This window comes from Stomoxys calcitrans, chromosome 3 (genome assembly GCF_963082655.1).
Source record: "Stomoxys calcitrans chromosome 3, idStoCalc2.1, whole genome shotgun sequence".
In the NCBI taxonomy this organism is placed as follows: domain Eukaryota; kingdom Metazoa; phylum Arthropoda; class Insecta; order Diptera; family Muscidae; genus Stomoxys; species Stomoxys calcitrans.
The window spans coordinates 125,676,668-125,688,970 of record NC_081554.1 but is presented as its reverse complement, the minus strand read 5'-3'; the positions used below and the strand labels follow the sequence as shown (position 1 = coordinate 125,688,970).

The following is a 12,303-nucleotide window of genomic DNA, read 5'->3' as shown; positions in this document are numbered from 1 at the left end:
ACCCTTCCAATCCCACCAAACAGACAGCATAACCTTCTTTTGGTGGATATCAGCCTTTGAAGTGGTTTGAGCTGGTTCACCATGCTTGGACCATGATCGTTTTCGACTAACGTTGTTGTAAACAATCCATTTTTCATCTGCAGTTATGACTCGTTTTAAAAACGGATCGAATTCATTGCGTTTAAGGTGCATATCACAAGCGTTGATTCGGTTTGTTAAATGAATTTCTTTGAATATATGTGGTACCTATATTACAATTGACGCTAAAGAAACAAATGTAAACAAAATTTCGCGCACTTTTTTCTAAAGCAAGCTAAAAGAAGAGCTGATAACTGACAGAAGAAAGAATGCAATCACAGAGTCACAAGCCGTTGAAAAAATTTGCCAACGCCGACTATATTACTACAATATTACCGACAATTACTTTTTGGGCAACCCAATATGTATATACATGTTTATATATATATATATATATATATATATATATATATATATATATATATATATATATATATATATATATATATATACATATATATATATATATATATATATATATATATATATATATATATATATATATATATATATATATATATATACGACGAAAAGGATCATTATTAACAAAAAATGATATTAAAGGAACGTTAATATTAAGCCTGCTCAACAATCTTCCTGCGGATACTGAGAGTAGGGAGCTTTATTAAATTTAATCTTAACGTATAGGAAGGAAGTGTTTCATCATTCCAAACACGATCACGAAGGTAAAATAGTATGGTCTCCAACATCCACTCCAAGTATGGTCCGAATCGGTCCATTATCCTTTGTTTGCTTATAAAGAGACACCGGGTAAAGAACTTGACAACTTCTAGATTTTACTAATTGTGTACTAAGGATAGGTTTAAGTGGCAATCTGCCATCAGACTATTGTCATACCACAGGAACAGGAGACGGAAGATGCCCTCTAGTTCCTACCATTGAACCATTCAGATCGCCATAAAAAGTCCATTAACTTGCGAATGTTCACCTTCGCTAAATCAGACAAATTCTCAAGGAAATCGGAACTTAAAGTGAAACTCCTTCTTACTACCAGTTCGAGGCATACGCCATGCAGATGTTCTATAGTCTCTTCTTTCTCGACATCCTGACAGCTTCTTCAAAAGTTTTTACTTGGAACCTTCAGTCTGTCAGCATGTTTTCCGATCAGAGAGTGGCCTGTTATGACGGAAACAAAGATTGAAACGTCTGTTCTGTCCAGAGACAGCAAAGCAGTAGAGCTCTTCAAGTCTAGACTAGGCCACATAATTTTGGAGTGTTCACAACCTAAACTTTGTGACCATCTGTCATTCGTTGGCCTTCGGGCTTAATCCTGAAGATGACTTATCTTACATGTCGCTAGAGGCATACCCAGAGATTCCAGTTCCCCTGGAATGTATAAAGTAGTACCTAGTCTCGCAAGCTCGTCTGCTCTACAATTCCCTGGGATAACGCTGTAGCCCTGCACCCAGAACCCCAGATTTTTTTTATCTGCCTGGCTGTCTGAGAAGAATTTAATGCCAATTATCGTTATAGCTCAACATCGTATCCATTCCACTATTTCTCTAATTGAATCCACACTGCCTTCAACATCGGGCTTTATATCAACATATTCGTTCGATTTTGAGAGATATTGCAATAAAATGCTCATTTGTTAACCGATAATAATTTTCGGCATTACTGGTGAGTTTCATAGATTTAAATTAAATAAAGACATAGATATTTTAGATATTTTCTCTCCAAGAACCACTACAAGCGCATTTATTGACCAGTATTGCCAAAATTTGCACAACACATTCCTCAACGACTACCAAAATATCTAAGAAATCGGTTCAAATTTAGATATAGCTCCCATATATATGTTCGTCAGATTTTGGGTAATTTGCATTAATGTTGTCATTTGTCAACCGAAGTTATTACAGTTTGAACATATTTGCTCGAAATTTGATATTGTTTAATAATACATCTGAAAACATCCGCCGATGTCCATCGAAATTGGTTCAGAATTAGATAAATCTCCCACATTATACTTAAAGGGTAGCTGTAGGGTATTATACAGTCGGCACCGCCCTACTTTTGCTCTTCCTTGCTGTTTTTTATTTAATGATATCATCCTTCGGAAAAAATAGAAAAATTGTCGTTTCCAATATAAACTTCTCTTCATTGACGGAGACATGGTCTGTAAAGAGTTTTATAAACAAATTAATTTATATATGTATTTAAATTGAATCGTTATAAATACCAATCTAAGCAGTTTCACGAAATCTAGATCCTCATATGTTATCTTCCGACCTCAGCGCCGTTTTCCAATTCAATATATATCTATATGGATAATAAACTATTAAAATAATACAATAATAATACAATAATAATAATAATAATATTTATATGTTATATATACCACGTTTGCATTCTACAATTTCCTAGATTTTATGAAAAGCAATACTTTTTAAACCCACCACCGTAGGATAGGAGTATATTCATTTAGTCATTTGCAACACATAGGAATATTGATTTCCGACCCTACAAAGTATATATATTTCGGATCGTCGTATAATTCAAAGACGATTTAACGATGTCCGTATGTCCGTCCGTCTTGTTGTACAGCCTTCAAAAATTGAAATATTGAGCTGAAATTTCGCACAGATACGTCTTTTTGATGCACGCTGGTTAAGTTCTTGAACGGGCCAAATCGGACCATATTTGGATATAGCTGCCATATAGACCGATCTGCCGATAAAAGGTCTGAAGCCCATAAAAGCTCTATTTATTACCCGAATTCGCCGAAGTGTGAATCAGTGGCTCAGATCAGACTATATCTGGATGTAGCTCCCATATAGACCGATCTCCGATTAAGGGTCTGATACCCATAAAAGCTTTATTTGTTAACCGATTTCGCTGAAATTTGATGCGGTAAGTAGTTAAAGGCCTCCTGACATCTGATTTAAATGTGGATTAGATTAGACCATATTTAGATATAGCTGCCATATAGACCCATATCCAAACAAATTTTTTTAATCCGATTTCGCTGAAATTTGAAAAAGTAAGTAGTTTTAGGCCACCCGCCATCGGACCCAAATATGGGAAAGATCGGACTGTTTTTAGATATAGCTGTCATATAGTCCGATATGTCGATTGTGGGTCTGAAGCTCATAAAAGCTTTATTTATTACCCGATTTTGTTGAAATTTGGAATTCACGATATCGTCTAAGCGAATAAAGTAAATCGCTTGAAATGTTTGCTTAGATAAGTGATCTATACAGATCTATGAGGATTGTATATGGGCCAAATCGGTAGATGTTTGGAAGAAGCTCCCATTTAGACCGATCTTCCGATTATACTTTTTGATACCCTAGTTGGCGCAATTTTATCCAATAATGTTAATAAAAGAAGTAAACGCGTGCTAACCCTCCACCATGGATCGCATTTGTCATGATCTTTGCCCTGTTTCCAGGCAATCAAAAGAATATTGATAAGAATTGCGGCCATATGTGTTATTGTGCAAAAATGCGCCCTTTAGTGGCTCAAGAAATAAAATCGGGAGAGCTGTTTATATGGGAGCTATATCAGGTCATGAACCAATTTAGACCATAATTGGTACAGCTGTGGGAAGATAAAACAAACCACCTCGTGCAAAATTTCAAATCGAATAATAATTGCGCACTCTAGCGGTTCAAGAAGTCAAGATCCGAGAACGGTTTTTATGGGAGCTGTATCAGGTTATTAAATAATTTGGACCACACTTGGCACAGTTATTGGAAGTCATAACAAAACATGGAAAATTTCAGACTAATCGGGTAAGAATTCCGCCCTTTAGAGGTTCAAGAAATCAAAATCCGAAATCGGTTTGTATGGCAGCTTTTTCAAAATATGGACCATTATAGCCCATTTACAATACCAACCGACCTACAATAATAGGAAGTATTCATTCAAAATTTCCAATTTCCAAACTTTCCACATTTTTTCGAAATCGATAGATTGCCAAATTGGTAAAGATATCTAATTTTTTTTTAACTGACCCATTGGCGGTGACAATTGGTCATAAAGTCAACTTTGTACAGCTTGAAAACACCCTATTAATATTAGACAACTATAATTGTTAAATAAAGGGTGATTTTAAAGAGTTATAGGACAGTTAAAAAAAAAACAAGTAAAAAGGCGTTAAGTTCGGCCGGACCGAACTTTGGATACCCAAAACCCGGTGAAAATTACACACGTTATTTCCCATAGCAGTAAATCGAAATATAACCCGATTTGGACCAAATACTAATAAGTACAAGTTAATGTTCAATTGTGTATAACAAAATATTGGTCTTTTTAGTAGCTATATCTAATAATAAACCGATCTGAACCATATACGACACGGATGCCGAAAAGCCTAATACAAGTCACTGTGTCAAATACTAGTGAAATCGGATTATAAATGCGCCAAGACTTTAAATCAAGATATCGGTCTACATGGCAGCTATATCCAAATCTGGACAAATTTTGGTCAAGTTGCAGTAAAATGCCGAAGAGCCTAACACAACTCACTGTTCCAAATTTCGGCGAAATCGGACAATAAATGCGCCTTTTATGGGCCCTAAACCTGAAATCGAGAGATCGGTCTATATGCCAGCTACAGTCAAATCTGGGCAAAATTGAGGAAGGACGTCGAAAAGCCTAACACAACTCGCTGTCCCAAATTTCAGCCATCAGGACCAAATTGAAGAAAGACATCCAAGGGTCTAAGACAACTCACTGCCTCAAATTTCAACAAATTCGGGTAATAAATGTGGCTTTTATGGGCCTAAGACCATAAATTGGAGGATTGGTCTACATGGCAGATATATCCGAATGTCGAAGGGCCTATAATATCGAAGGGCCTTACACAACTCACTGTCTCAAATTTCAGCAAAATCGGATAATAAATGTGGCTTTTATGGGCCCTAAGACCCTAAATCAGAGGATCGGTCTATATGGGGGCTATATCAAGATATTGTCCGATATAGCCCATTTTCAAACTTAACCTGCTTATGGACAAAAGAAAAATCTTTGCAATATCTCTATTTTTAAAGATTGTAGCGTGATTTCAACAGACGGACGGACATGTCTGGATCGTCTTAGCTTTTTACGCTGATCAAGAATATATATACTTAATAGGGTCGGAAATGGATATTTCAATGTGTTGCAAACGGAATGACAAAATGAATATACCCCCATCCTTCGGTGTTGGGTATAAAGACACATGAGATTCAGAAAAATTCATGAAATCTTTATTTGAATCGATAGTATGGTCCATATAATTTAATGTTTGAAGTATTTCACGCAAATGTTGACCGTAACTGCGTCTCAAATGGTCCAACCGCTTAGTCCAATTTTGGCATACTCTTTCCAACAATTCGGTATCTCACGAATAAATGCTTCAATGCCAGCAGCTCATAAACCGCACCAAACTGTAACTTTTTCTGGATGCATTTGTAGCTCTTGCAATGATTCTGGCTGATCTTCACTCCAAAATCGACAATTTTGCTTATTTACGTACCCATTGAGCCAAAAATGAGCTACGTCGTGAAATTAAAGAAGCGCGCTATGAACTTTCTTAACAGAGCACGCATTTTGATAATAAAATTCAATAATTTGGAAGCGTTGTCCATTTTTAAGACAATTCAGGGTTAGATTATAGACCAAACTGTTGTTTGATAGTGAAAGAAAATACGAAACGTGCGCGAGATGGTTAAACCAGTGTTGCCAAAAAGATAGTAGTTGAAAAACTACCCTTTATTTAAAAAAATTTAAAAAATTTTTACCAACTTCAACGAAGAGCTGCTTAAATGATGTCGCTTAATTTATTAAAATTGATCGAAACCCCATTTTTAATGGAAAAGATGTACAAACTGCATGCAAAATGTTCATGGGAAATTTTTAGTAGTAATAAATAATTTATGTCCTTCTCAAAAATTAAATATAGGGGTAATACAAAATTATAAAAATATGAAAAAGCACAGTTTCTTTACTTTGGGAGTTTACTTAGAATTTTTTGTAAGAATGGAATTTTCGTACTTAACACGTAAAGAAATCATTATTCGTAAAATCTTTTAATGGTAAAAGGATAAGTATATCATGAAAATGTTTTAAAAAATATTTCACTGTGGTCAAATCTACGATCAAAGCCTATAAATCCAAAAAATATTATGAGAAAGATAGAGTTTGACCCTTAATCACTACACGCAAAAAAAAATAATGGCAATCTATTTCATTCTTGATATATAGAACATGGTATTTGGGATTTCAAATAGTTTTTCTTTATTTATAAATTAATTAGTCGTCATGATTATGGATTTGTATATTCTTGAAAAAGGATGCCAAGTTCAATTTAATGTTGAACACAATTCAAACTAAATTTTTTTTAAATATCTGAGTTGACCATTTGATACCAAGTTATATTAAAAGCCTTCGATTTTTTTGCACTACCCTATTATGATTTTGTTGTATAAACTGCTGTATTCGTAAAATACAAAACAAATAAAACTAAAATTAAATTTAAATACCTTCTATGGATGGATATTTTTTGTCGATTAGAGTGTGCTCTATCCCTTTTGACAAAAACATAAGGAAATCAGCTGTTTTTGTTGTCCGTCGAATGAAAGCAACCCCCAATTAAATTGTTTTCACAAATTTATGATTTAACCACCTTTCTCGCAACTTTAACAATTATTAAGCATAGAAAATCCAGATTTGGCGTGACCGACGTCGGCAAACACATACATGGCATGATATACGTTCACATAACAAACACACACACTAACATGTACCGAACATTCAAGTAAGGCGTAGACTTACTGCTTACAAATAACGACAAAACAGAAACAATTACGAACATGTAAAAACGTGTTAAGCGTCTCGATCATATTTTATTCAGGTCCCGAGAACTTATATATAAGTATCAGTTTCAGCAAAATCTGGCAATCAATCTGCTTTTTGTGCGATTAAGACCCTAAGTTGGAGCATCAGTCTATATGGCAGCTATATTTATATAGTCTGATCTGATTCATATTAGGGTCGAATGTTGGGAGGCTTAAAACAAGCCACTGATGATCTTTTATGGACTTCAGACCCTTTATCGGTCTATATGCCAGCCATATCTAAATATGTTGGTAGTCTTAAAGCAACTCATTGTTCCAAATTTCAGTGAAATCAGGTAATAAACAAAGCTTTTATGCGCTTCAGACCCTTAATCGGCAGATCAGTCTATATGGCAGCTATATTCAAATATGGTCCGATTTGGCCCATTTAAAAACTTAACCTACGTACAGAAAAAAGACGTATCTGTGCTAAATTTCTGCAGAGTTATTACAAAAGACAGACAGATACACGGACATCGTTAAAAACACTTTAGAATTTTACGACGATCCGATACCTTTGAATATACTTTGTAGGGTCGGAAATGGGTATTTCGATGTCTTGCAAACAGTTCTATGGTGGTGCGTATAATCATTTAATGAACAATCAAGAACACCTATAGAAAACTAGAAACAATATGTGATGACAAATGACGGAAATTAAACTTCAGGAACCTTAAAACTAATAAAACTCTATTGTAACAATATCGATATGAAATTTTGTCATTAAAGAAAATTTTATTGAAATTCCAAAAGAATAATTTGATTTAAATTTTTTTCTTGAGACAAAATAATGTTAAGTGGTTCGGACCACATCGCAAAACCTCCCTAGCTCCTACACTCATAGAAACAGATTCCTGAAAATAGCAAAGACTGTCTGCTGAACGTTAGTAACTAATTTTGCTGCTTTGTAGCATTAGTTTTGCTATTAAAGCAGTAGTACTGCAATTTCAGAGTAGCAGGCTTACTGCTGAAGAGTCTGTTGTTTGCTGAAAATCATTGGTGCTTAATTATGAAGAGGATGGTAGAAGAAAAAACAAAATACAAGCGTTAATGTGTGTCTCAGTGGATGTTTATAAACACCACTGAATGTATACTTTCCATAACCTTTCTTCATTTAATTTGGGTAGAAAAGGACATGCCAGTCAAGAGCAATAACAGAAAATGCGAGTTAGCTCGGCCACATTTCGAATGTATACCAATGGATGGATCAGGTAGCTTCTTTACAGTAATATTCCACATTCCATTTAAATCATATCTTCCAACTAGATTTCTAAAAAAAACTAAAAAATGCGCAAAGTAATCAAAACAAGTAACAGGCAACCATAAAAAGTAGCATACAAATTTGTTTAGCTGACTTGTGAACTCAAAACTACAGATTTCGTTCGTTGAAATAGCATTAAGAAATTTTTGATTAGGCAGCATCCCTATGTGTGCTGAAACAGCAGTAATGTCTGTTTTGCCATTTTCAGCTGACTAAAACTGATGTTTTAGCATACATTTTTGATGTTTTGAATAACAAAATTTGTTGAGTGTATATAAAACTTCAATCGATCGGCATTTTACGCTGTAGAAGCCACAATTTTGGTCCGGTCTTTTCAAAGAAACGAGTGGCCACAATTTAGGTCCTATCGTATAAAAATATACGATTATTATTCGATTATTCAAAATTCTGACTAGATTTAGACATAGGTTTATTATTGTTTAAATATTTTTTTTAATACAAAAAAGTGGATTTTATTGTCCAACTTGACATAAATATGGGCCTACCGTCATAACGGTTGTTATACTCCACACCACCACTGTGGTACAGGGTATTATAATTTTGAAAGGAGAGTTGATACACATACCTTTAAGTATACAGATCGATTCAGAATCACTTTCTTATTTGATTTAGCCATGTCCGTCAGTAAGTCCAAGTATTCTTGTAATCTAGGTATAGTCCAATCGTCGCGAAATTTTGCACATGTCACTTTAATGGTCCAAGGACGAATACAAATTGGTTCAGATTTATATATAGCTCCCATATACATGTAACGCACGATTAGCACTTAAATGGTTGTAGTAACTAAAATTTTCAACCGATCTGCACAAACTTTGGCACAATTTATTTTACTTGTTATTAGTACCGGGTGGACCGGGTCCTTAGAGATTGGATAAACCATATGCTAAGGAACGATTGGTTAAATTGTGGCTCCTATGACGTAAATGTAAGGGGGAAAGCGGCACAGGGCACGCCACTTTGAACCCGTCAGCTACGCAGACGATGTTATAATATTTCAAAGTGTAAGGATACGAATTAGCTATCCAGAAGGGCCGAAAGGGTATTGAAGACTGCCCTGTACAAGGTTATGCATAAATACGAAGAATCTCTCGATGCCAAGAAGTACACATTGGCGGTATGCATTGACAACGAGGGGGCTTTTTAACAAAGTGTGGACCAACACATTGATCCAATCTTTAGACCAATACCGGGCAAACCGGGTTCTTAGAGAATGGATAAACCATACGCTAAGGAACAGGTGGATAAATTACCTATTATGGTTGCTGACTGAGAAGGGATTTGAACCAGTCTGCTACGCGACGATGTTATAATAATTCTAACCAGCTAAGTAGAAGTGTCGAAAGGATTTTTAGAGATGGCATCTGACTGCGCTAGACCTAGGGGTCTCAATGCAAGCCCAGAGAAGACTGAAATCTGCCTGTTCGCGAGGAAAACAAAGGTGACGCACCAAAAAACTATTTCAATATCTGACAAGGTCAAACTGAAATTTAAGTGTCTTATTCAGGAGCATATTGAGAAGGCTCACATATATTGGGCCGTAGGCTTGAAATGAGGCCTGAATCTTCTTCTGGGATCTTCTACGGGGTCTACATCAGCGCAGCGGTAGTTTGGGGAACTGCGGTGGAGAAAAGTGCAACCTAAGGATAATGCAACAGGTTCAGAGAGCATGTTGTCTTGGCATAGGCGAGCAGTCCATTAGGGCACTGAAGACTTTTCTAGATATCCGACCCATAGACATGCAGAATAGTGTGAGGAAGCCACTGCTGGGTAGAGTACGAGACACTGCTGCCATCCCATCGGATACCTGAGATGACACTTGAGGTCGAGTGCGAAACACTGTTGCCGGTCTGGGATTGCTAAACGCTGGTATTGCCAGCTGGAGAATCATGCTACACAGATGGATCACAGCTGGAGGACAGAGTGGGCCTGGGGTTCTACATTAAGAACTCAGGGACTGAGATCTGTCATCGACTGCCAGAACATAATATGGTCTTGCAGGCGGAGATGCGGGCGATGGCGGAATGCGTGAGGTGATGTGGTGTCAACGGGAGGGCATCGTGTGTGAACATCTTTAAGGACAGTAAAATGACCATAATGGCAATATCAACCAGGGAGGTAAGGTCACGAGCAGTCTTGAAGTGTAAGAAAGAGATTAACGTCTTCTGCGAGGATGGCACGATCCGCATTGTTTGGGTGCCGGGGCATAGCAGTGTAAGGCGGAATGAACGAGATGACGATTTGGCAGTGTAAGCCAAAGGACTGCCGTCAAAACTTGGTTAACCCGAAGCCTTTCGGGTCGACGCAGATTTTTAGATTTTCTTTTTCGAGGTGACTTTTTAGTATTTAGAGCGCGCAACAATCCGATTACTGATCTAAGTTTTTGTTGTTGTTGTTGTAGCAGTGTGTTGTGTTCTATCTTTTGTCTGCTTGAGTCTGTTGAGTATCCAGATCCAGGAACTGTGCGACTAAAATTTCGTCAAAATCGGTTCAGATTTGGATATAGCTCCCATATATATATATATATATATATATATATATATATATATATATATATATATATATATATAGCCCGATTAACACTTTAAATGACGCAGTAACATCAAATTTCAACAGCTTTACACGAAATTTGAAACCAAATTTTTATTGTAATTATCCTTGCGAAAATCTCTACAAAATTCAATTCGTTCAACAAGAAAGGCGCCACCTAATGTAACAACTTTAAACCGATCTGCACAAAATATTTTTTAAAAACTCATCGGTTTTGATATTGCGAAATATTACACTTTTGTGGTGTTTTCGCCTGGAAATACATTTAAATCCATTCAACTCATGTCTAATTAACATTGAAATTTAACAGTTGAACACGTTTTCAATTTGTTCTACCTTAGCTCTGCAATGAATAAGACATTCATGGCTAAAACGGAAGAAAATCTACTAAATACATCGAAATGAGTTGAAAGATTTTACAGCGGTGTGTTAATTTCTCTTTCGAGATGAGCTTAATTATCAAAAGATTTATACAATGGAGAAATGAAAGCCACAGGAGATACACCATGCCAACTATGATTTGACATTTTTCATAGTGGCTTATTAAAAAAATTAAAGTATCAGCAATATCGCTAATCAATAAATGCGTAGAAGAATATTGCTCACTTCAGAGTGCTTGAGCAACATTTTTGAAATCATTGCAAAATACATCCACTTTTCTTGTGTTATAAGTGAATTCATTTTATTTGTTTTATCGCAATTTAATCTTCATTGATTATTAAGTTACCAGCACCACATAACGACATTTGAAATTATTCAAATTTAAAAATCAGTTGGGACAATTTCCTGCTCAGACACACTCACTCACAATGTACGCAAATGTAATTCACCAAACATTATTTTATTAATTTAATTTTGTTGAAAAAATGTAGCTCGTCATTCAATTTACGTTTTTTACCAAAACTCTGTGACACACACAGAAATGGCTTCACAGCGAAAAAATTAATAAGTTATTCATCAGCATATTAACGATAGATTGCCATTTATATGGTCGGAATATCCTTTTATTTGGGCGAAACCAAAACAAAAAATAAAACAAAAGTCGTATGAAATAAAACGCCGAGTAACGCACCGCTCTGCACCAAACGAACAACCTTCCTTCACACACTTACTCTTGGGATTGTCATCAATGCATCCTCAGGCCTAATGGCTCCCAAAAACACTCACGCTCCTCAGGGCATGAATATGGAATATGGTGACTGAGGACAACAGTGGTGCGGCAGCGATGAGAGGTGGTCGCTGGATGTGAATGCGTTGCCTTTATGTTGAGCTTGTTTGCCAAACTCACCATAATTTAACATCGGAAATTGTTCTATTTCACCAAAATTCCCCTCATGTTGATGACAGCCAAAAAGGCAAGCAGGAAGGCAGTCAGGCAGGCAGGCAGCTAGCCAACCCAACCACCAACCAGCCAGCCCAGCCATCGAGCATCTGTCCATGTTCATGTTCACGTTCATGTCAATTGTGAATTACTTTGTAATCATTTGTGCCACTCGACACTCAGTCATCAGAAGCAAATCGAACAACATCGAAATCGAAATAGTCCAGCAAGGT

The 12,303-nt window shown here is 36.2% G+C and overlaps 1 protein-coding gene and 1 long non-coding RNA gene across 6 annotated transcripts in view; one reads left to right on the top strand and one right to left on the bottom strand.

Annotated features, from left to right (window-relative positions):
* The window catches only part of LOC131996132 (uncharacterized), a 212,053-nt gene that overhangs the window by 125,601 nt on the left and 74,149 nt on the right, over positions 1-12,303 (top strand). The gene's annotated exons all lie outside the window — the stretch shown is intronic.
* On the bottom strand, positions 1,768-11,855 carry LOC106089228 (uncharacterized). Of its 5 annotated transcripts, none has more exons than XR_001221578.2 (4): positions 11,822-11,848; positions 6,567-6,857; positions 2,279-2,374; positions 1,768-2,215 (listed from the first exon to the last, which is right to left on the bottom strand). It is a non-coding gene; the product is annotated as an uncharacterized LOC106089228 (long non-coding RNA). The 5 variants fall into 5 exon arrangements; XR_001221576.2 differs by having other exon boundaries at positions 2,279-2,358; XR_001221577.2 differs by lacking the exon at positions 6,567-6,857 and having other exon boundaries at positions 11,822-11,855.